The sequence below is a fragment of the Fukomys damarensis genome, unplaced genomic scaffold, assembly GCF_012274545.1.
Source record: "Fukomys damarensis isolate Sample0158 unplaced genomic scaffold, DMR_v1.0_HiC HiC_scaffold_24, whole genome shotgun sequence".
Classification (NCBI taxonomy): domain Eukaryota; kingdom Metazoa; phylum Chordata; class Mammalia; order Rodentia; family Bathyergidae; genus Fukomys; species Fukomys damarensis.
Genome location: NW_022900936.1, coordinates 54,142,919 through 54,150,650, shown reverse-complemented (window position 1 = coordinate 54,150,650; position 7,732 = coordinate 54,142,919).

Below are 7,732 nucleotides of genomic sequence, written 5' to 3'. Positions count from 1 at the left end.
TAATTCAGCATTATTAATTTGTCTAATTTGATTTAGTATCCATAGCAGATATATTAACTAAGTTATTCATTTTTAATGTCTAGTTTAAATATGGTGGCTAATTTCTCAGTGATTTTAATAATACTGACATCCTTTGGGTAAAATATTAACTATATGGACAATAGCATTATTTTTGCTCACATATTCAAGCCCAAATTGGAAAAAATACAGAAAAATCCTCTATGAACATCGCCTTCCTGAAATTGAATAAATTTTATGAAATCCTGATGGTTCTTTCAGTATTTGAATAGTTATCTACTACAATATTTCTGATTAACTCAGAACACTCTCTGCTAGGATTGAATTAGTTGTGGTTCATTAGGAAAACAGAAGGCACCCTATGTATCATGGGTCTAAAGAATATGATAAAGAATTAGGAATCTATATTTCTGTTGAAGGGTTAAGGGTGCTTCTCCCAAAGGTTGCAGAAGCTACCTGTGAAAGTTAGGGTAATCTCAATGTAAAGCACTTAAGAAGGTGGTTAAAGGTTCTTCTGGAGGCTGCTGCAATTATCTGAGGCCTCTGGAAAGTGACTAAGGTCTAACTTAAACAGAAGCTACCAAATCAGTGATTCTTGAGAACTTGCCTCCAACCACACTTTTGGCTGCAATAATACCCTGAGAATTTTTTCTCTTCTCTTTTGTAAGCAAACTCAAATCTGAAGCTTCTCAGGAATTCTGGCACAGAGAGTTCCCACTTTCTTTGATGAAATGCAGAAGAGAGTATTAGCTTTCCATCACTGGGACAAAATATCTAAGAAAATCAACTTCAAGGAAGAAAATCTCTTTTGGCTCACAGTTTCAGAGATTTCATTCCAAGGTTGACTGGCTCCATTTTGCATCATGGCAGAAAGGTGAGACGGGGCAAAGCTGATCATTGTATTTGCAGAAAGCAAAAGAAGATAAAGGGCAAGGAAGGGGTTGAGGACAAATCACACCCTTCAAAATCATGTCTCAGTGATCACTCCTTTCAAGTAAGGTTCGCCTCCTAAATTCTCTACCACCTTTGTTTAATGCCACCAGCTAAGGCCTAATCCTTTAACACAGGAGACTTTGGGGCATATTCCAGAATGAAACTATAACACAGACCTGTCTAAGGGAGTGATAGATTCCCAAAAGACCACAAGTGGTCCAACACGTGTTCCCATTTTGTGCACTACTTTCTAAAATAATGCTCACAGTAAGGCATTATTACCTTTTTTAAAGTTAGCATTCCATTTCAAAGTGGGGAAGTTTCTGGACAAGAAAAGGTGTCAGAAGCACAGCTTATTTTAACCCTAGATGGAAATTAACAATGAACAGTAGTATAAATAAGGCACTCAAAAGCTCTGAGGAGGAAATATATTTGACTTTTCAACCCAACATTTTCATGTTTTTAAGTAACCTTTTTCTTTTTTAAATAATACATGATAACAAGGTTCCTATTCAGAAGATCCATTCTTGGGATCTTTCAAGATTATTAAACACATTGATGGTTAAATAAAGACTACAATTACATTTACCTCTTCTCTCTCTTGACACTGTATTAAAACCACAATATTTGAATTTTTAAGACATCAAACCCCCCAAAACCAAAGGAACTGGAAACAAAACATCAGCGATGACGTATTTCAGGAGTCTTAGAAGGATAAGAGCTGTAAAATTAATAACTGAGGAATGTCATTTAAAATATTTAAGAACTCGTATGACCTGAACACTAGCCAATCACAGGAGAGATGAAGACTGTTTATAACCGAGTACTGGAGGCTCCTGCTGGGTCACAGAGTAACCCTTTCTTCAATGTGTCAATGGCAGGGCCAGCATGAATAAGTCAAGCCTGTGGAAAGTGAGGGACACTCTCAGCAAGCTAGAGTTTAAATTATTTATTAATTACACAGAGTTGTCTTGAGTATATAATGACTGGTAAACCTTGAAAAGAAAAAAAGAAAGGTCTTGGAATTAGGAAAAGAAGGTAAGAGACTGTATGTTTAAATTGGAGTCTCCATACATGAAGAGATTCTATTGCCCTTTGAAGGAAACTATATGGCACATACATATTTTATAAACTACAAAATGTTATACACATACTAATTATTTTCCTGTAATCATTATACATACTAACTATTCAATATTTGGTTCCTAAAATTAATAAATTATTGAAAAATATTGGGCCTTTTTCCCCATTCCTCCAAAAGAATATGTATAGAATTGTTTAGTACTCACAAACAAAAGTGAAAAAAACATATTTACAGTAAAAAATGCATTCTCAGAAAACAAAGCTAATCTTTTTATCTAATCAGTTTTTTTATCAGAAAAAAACTCAAATTCTGGAGTTACCTTGTCCCCAAATATTAATAGTTGCTTCTTCACACATACCTTCACTTTTTCTCCTCCAAAATACACACATGCATACACAAACACACACACACATACACACACACAAACACACACACACATACCTCACATATCTGGCATCTTTGTGTCTCCTGACCCCGTCAGCAAAATGTGCTGCTCATTATCACACTTCCTACAGCTAATGACTGTTTTTCTGGGTAGGGGAAGGGAAGATCACTGTACATTATTTTGCTCCTGTTGCTTTTTTTCTACAAAAGATCTCACTTTATCCAGCATCCTTGGCTTTATTTTGAAATTATACAGCAAAATTTAATATAGATGTTTAGCTAAGCGTGGTTAGGCTTGAATATTTAGCAATTTTGTGGTTTTAAATTCCAATAATTTAGAGATATTGAATTCTCTAGGTGCTTGTTAGAGGGACCATTAAGTGGAAGTTAACTGGGGCACTGATTAAAAGTTAAATCAGTGTACTGTCCTCTAAACTTAACTTGCTGAGTGTCACCTCAATGCCTATGCTAATGATGTTTGTCAAACAAAATGACATTCTTTCTTTTCTCTGACCTTTTAAATTTTATCCATCCTTGAACAGATTCAAATTCCAATTTATTAGTAAAAGCTTCCTCGCTAATTCTCAGCCCTATCGATCTCTCACTATCTTGTTATGCTACAATACTTACTTTCGGCATATGTATTTTGGCTTAAAACTAAAGATCGTATTAAAATGTCTCTGCTTTCCATCTGCATGGACCGGTTTTCCTAAGAGCTTGCAACTCTTGTAAGAGAGAAACTGTGTCTGGCCAAAATATGCAAGTGGGTGTGTTAATTAGAATTCAACCCGAGAATCACAACCAAGAGGGGACATATCTACAGTTGTAAGGCTGGCTAAGGAAGTTCACAATCCTTTGGACAGGCAGCCAGCAGAGGGAGATGTGTCAGGTTGAAACACACAGGTCAAACTGTGAAACACAGAGGTCACCTTTAGGACTGGTGAACAAAGAAGATCCAAGAGAACGGGGGAACAATTAGGTATTCAACAGCTATACAGAATATTGATTTTAGGGAAAGGCTAAGCACACTTTTTAAAAAATCTTTATTAAGTATATTGGTACATTTTAGATATACAATACAGTTGCTTTCATCCCTGGGATCTTGTACCTTTACATGATGTATCTTGGTTCTTATTTTTTCCCCTCCTCCAGCCCTCCCTTCACCCCCTCTACCCTTTCCTGTTTCCATGCTTTTCCTTTACACATATTTTTTCTTATTCCCTTTTACCTTTCCCCTAAACCTCCCACTTCCTCTACTCTTTTAGACCTTTTCTTCCTATTACACAGTATCAGTTATACATTTTGATCCTTAATTGACACTTTTAGTTTTTCACACCAGAGAAACTATTCGGTATTTACACACATGTGACTTATTAATTTAACTTGAGTATGGCTTCAATGTGCATCCAGTTATCTATAAATCCCTCTAATTTCTCACTCTTTATGTACCAGTCTGCACTCCCACCAACAATGAAGAAGGGTTCCTATCTTCCCAAAACCCCACCAGCATTTGTTATTGGTTGATTTTTTTCTAACTGATTAAGTCAAGTCTACCCAGATTGTCTTCTTTTTCATAACTTAAAGGCAACTGAATAATGACTTTAATCACAATGGAAAAATCCCTTCACAACAACGCCTAGGTTACTGTTTTAAAGACTAGAAGAAGTTACATGTATGATGCAAAATGACCATTGTCTGTCTTCTCCTATAAGATGGTATACCTTGTAATCTGCCAAGAGGCATATACAAAACAGGAAAATCTGAAGATTGTTATTCAGCCTAGTTAGGGTGACTCTTCAAAAGTCATCTCACTGAACATGTGGTACATATCAGATAGGGTATACTACTGATGCATTTAAAAGGAATTAAAGCCCTTCATAAATAAAATAAATGTTGTTTCTACCTCTCCAATATTTACCTCTATGCTAGATACATAATATATGCACCATAAATACGAGAAGAATTAAAATAGCTTGTCATCAGCTAATTTCTAGACAATCTGATTATTATTGATTTGAAGACAATAGTTCAGATGAGTGCTTTGTTTGTCTGCATAAAATGATCTAATAAGAAATAATTAATAGTAGTATAGCATTTTTCCTCTCATTTACTTCTGCTAAAAAGTGTATGCTGAATGATTATTCCTGAAAGCAGCCTAAAAGTGTTCTAATTATATTTGATAGTACATTTATTCAACCAGGTAATTCAAATTCACAGCATAGCAATCAGAATTATCAAAATAATTAAAGAAATAGTGATAGATCAATGGTACCAGTCATTCATTCAATAAAATTAGCTAAGTTTTTTCTGTGTGCTATCATAGTTCCATGTCCTGTAGATACAACTGAAGGCAAATAAACATTTCTTCACACAAAAAACATGTGTTTTGTGGGAGGTGAGTGAAAAACTTTAAATAAAGAGTTTAATATACAAGATATCATTTAATTGGAGAAGATTAAATAAACCAATGGGGTAAAATCTACACAGTTACTCATGGTACTGATTAAAATTTTAACAACCATAAACTCAGCAAATAATAACAAATTAAAAAATTGTATTCATTAATACTTACTTTAAATGGAAAAAGAAATTATGAGTTAGACAACTCTGATGTGATGGTTACTATTATGGATCAAGTTGACAGCTAACTGATTCTCACAGAACTGGTTAAACACATTTATGAGTGTGTTTCTTGACGTGATTATTTTTTTAATCTTTACAATAAATAAAGATGATCCTGCCTCACCAATGTGGATGAGCATCATACAATCCCTCGGTTCCATATAGAGAAAAACGGGGAAAGAAAGTAAAATTCACTCTCACCTCTAGGGCTGGGTCATTCAGCTGTTTTTTTCTTTTTTCTTTTTTGTACTGGGGATCGATCTCCCGACCCTGCAATTGAGAGGCAGGTGGAGGAACCACTGAGCTAAATCCCCCAGCAGGTTATTCATCTTTTCTAGATTTCCTTAGGGACTTCAGGTTCTCAGGCCTTTGCATTCTAAGAACTAGCACCAGCAGCCCCTCAGTTTTGGAGTCCTTCAACCTTGCACTAAGAGTTACACCAGCAGCTCTCAAACTACTATGACCCTTAAAATCAGTGTGAAATATGCTAACTCCTTTCTTGGTTCTACAGCTTGCAGATAGCAGATCAAGGAACTTCCTCGGCTCTATAATCAGTGATTCTGATAGAAAATTTATCTAGATAGATAAATAGCATATATATTTGGTAGAATTTTGTTACATTATGTTTTGTTTTGTTTTCAATATTATAAATGCTAATTTAGATTTCCTTCTGATACAGCTGAAATGTGTGTTTTTTCTGGTGACTTAGAAATACTTTTCTTTCAGCATCATAACTATTTATTTGTAAAGTTGGGTAAATTTTTGTAATATATTATTAGTTTGGGGGATAAAACAGAGACAAAATGATACATTCTGTGCTACAAGATTCCCATCAAAGCAAAAAAAAATTTTCATTATACAGGTGGTTACATGATGTAACACACATCACTTAACAGAAACATATTCTTAAAAAATGATTAAGAGATTTCATCATAGTGCAAACATTATAGGTTGCTCTTACACAAACTTAGATGATATAACTTACTATGCACCTAGGCCATATATTGCTCCTAAATTCACAAGGAACAAAACACTTCATTAAATAAAACATAAAGGAAAATGATGATATCACGTGACATGGTAAAGATGAGATGCATGAGGCTGTAGTTGACCTACTATAATATACTTGTATATAGTAAATATTTTCAAAAATGGAGTAAATTCTGAAACAGTAGTAAAAAGTATAGGATAGTGAATACAAAACTGGTAACACAGTCACTTATCATTTTCGAGCATTATGTACTGCATACAATTGTATGGGATATATTTTTTGACTGTGTAGACTTGTTTATATGCTGCTCATCACCACAAACATGACAGTAACCTATTGCACTAATGATGCTACGATGCTATGAAAAAACTAAGCATTAGGAATATTTAACTATTGTAATTCTATGGGAGTACTGTCAGAAATGTAGTCCATTGTTAACTGAAATGTAAGCATTATGTGGCACATAACACTATTACCAATTGTACCTTCATTGGACAAGATTTTGATTTTGATAAAACATCAATGAAAACCGATTTTCTACTTGTTTTATGCATTTGATGGAAAGAAATAATCTTCAATGGAATCCAGTGTTTATATTTCAAATTGTATTTCTTCTTACTGCCCCCGTAATTCCTATGCCAGCCACTGTGAACACACTCAAATTGGTATAAGACTTCTGACTCTGCACCTCTATTCCACAAATGACAAATGTAGCCCCAACTCAACTTCCTTTTAATTAGACTTCAACAGTGCCGGCTACCACTCAAATGCCACCTGACAAGGAGAGGAATATGGTGCATAATTGCAATTTAAAATAATCTTATTTTTATAATCTTCATAAAAATGCATAGATAAAAGGCTCAGTATTTCAAAAGTCAAGGTTAGCAGGGCAGTTTTGCAGGAAATTTACTTAGTTATCTGAACTTTTTGCTAATTAAAGCTGCAGTCCTCAATTTCTTCTCTGATAACAGCTTGTTTTGTTGATCTTCCTCAATGACATAATAACTTAGAGAATATTGTTGAAAAATGTATTGCCACAGACATTGGAGGACATTAAATCACTCAGTTTCAAATCCAGGACATTCCTGTTATTCTAACCTTTGAATAAGGGAAGATATGTTAAATACGACACGAGGGTTGAAAGAGCATCATCTTTCTTCTGTTTTGCTTCTCTATTTTACTGCAGTGCTAGCCCTCTGTTTCCTCTATGGTGACTAAGTGCAATTATCATATTATAGGAGAGAAATAGAAAAGTTAAGTGAGTGTAGGGGGTTTACTAATGGTCAATTTGTAACCCTCAGCTGAACTGAATCAGCATGGTTAGGGCACGGAGGATCTACCTGAAGATTGTTACCAATAGCTATAAAAAGAGAACTGGGGAGGAAGGCCTATTGATTTTCTAGGAGAACCTTGCCATAGATGGTTTTTCTGATGCAAACTAGGCTGTTCTCCTCAGAGGGGGAGCTCAGGACTTCGCTGTACTGGGAATGGTTGCTGCTTTCATTAGGGGAGCTCTGATCTTTACCGTGAACATCACTCGCTTGCTTTAATGTGGATCCCTCAGCTTGGTGGCACAAATCTTTCATCTCACCAGGGTAGATTTTCTGTCTTCTACCACTGGTCCTTCCAGGTGTAGATCCTCAATATGGACAAGCACAAGACATCGCTATGGGCTTTAGGCCACTGGCTGGACTCGGGGT